This window comes from Galeopterus variegatus, unplaced genomic scaffold, assembly GCF_000696425.1.
Source record: "Galeopterus variegatus unplaced genomic scaffold, G_variegatus-3.0.2 Scaffold6782, whole genome shotgun sequence".
NCBI classification, from domain to species: Eukaryota; Metazoa; Chordata; class Mammalia; order Dermoptera; family Cynocephalidae; genus Galeopterus; species Galeopterus variegatus.
In genome coordinates, this window is record NW_007732893.1 from 67,658 (window position 1) to 69,134 (window position 1,477).

The window sequence follows — 1,477 nt, forward strand, 5'->3', positions numbered from 1 at the left end:
GCAGGATTCTGATTTAGGGTCTACGAATGGGCGGCACTCACACAGGATTTAGAAAGAAGAAAAATAGAAGTCATCAGTGCTCTTGCCACATGGTAGACAGTCACGTGGGCTTTAGGAGACAGTAGACATGAGGTTTTGCCAGTGGCTTATGGGCCCTCCTGCTACAGGTTATGTCTTTGGGGAAATCAGAGACATAGATCACCAGGAGCAGTTTCACCAGGAGGTTTCTGTATTTTCTAATTTCCTGAAAGTTAGTGGTGGCTTTCTCTGACTTTTATTCTCTCAGTTCATCTAACAGTGCTGTAAGCCTCTAATTCCCTGCATTAAATTCCTTCCTATTTGAAATACCTAGAGTGGTGTCTGTTTTCCTGGCTGAATCTTATTATCCTACCTGAGTTTTAAAAATACAGAAAAAAAAAATTGGTGAGAATGAATAGTCATATTTTCTTAGTAAAGAAGAGGAACATTTGAAAATCAGAAAGATAAACTCTGGGGGCTTCAGCTGGAACACTGGGGTTGATTTGAGTATTGGGAAAACTTGGCTCAGGCTTAGTCAGGAGAGCTTGAGGAAGAGAGGATGAGAAATCATAGGCATCTGTTTAAGAAGAAAAGTTTCAAAATTATTTATCTTTCCCTGCCACAGGACAGGGAATTCTTGACAGCAGTATCATCTCAAGCAGAATAAATTGAACAAAGAAAAATGAACCTGAACGGAAACATAATCTTCCTAATACTGATGAACATGAGCCTGTAGGTGGAGAAGAAATGATTGAAATAAAGAGATTTAATCCATACTAGACTGAGGTACACCCATATAACCTGTGGGGAGAAGAAGAAACCTATAATCTCAATGAAATAATAGCTCTTTTAATATTTTACTGGACAAACATCCTGACATCTTTTACATGAATGTTATCTGTATGCATTCAAATAGGCTTTTTGGAGTTTGCAAAATTATACAATTTGTCTTCCCCTTATCTTCAAGGAAGCATGAAGCCTACAAGGCACATCTGAGAGAGGGCCTCAAGTAGCACCTGGTATAACAGAAAGGCTGCTGAGCAGTGGGGGTGTGGCTGACAATCCACTCCTGCTCCTGAGTGCTCCTTTGCCTCCTACCACGTAGGCTTTAGGTAAAAGACAAAGCCCTATTTCAAACTGTAAGTCTGTTCTCTTATTTTCTGCAACAAATCAATCCAGATAAGGGAGCAAGTATGAAGAGAGACTTCATCAGGTAACAGGGAGGTGCCTCTTTCGTTATCTGTTGATGGTGACTCAGTTTGGGGTTGTGAGAAGCAATTTCAATGTTTTGAGATTATTCCTCCTGTCTGAGATTTTATCTTCCTCTGAAGCTTGAATGCAGTTCCCTGCTGTGCTAACACCAGTCGAGGGTAGAGTGACTGTGTGTTTTGGGGGTGGGGGTGGGGGTTGGCCAGGGAATTCCTGTCTTTGCCCACCTGGGCTGCCCGAGGAGAGAATT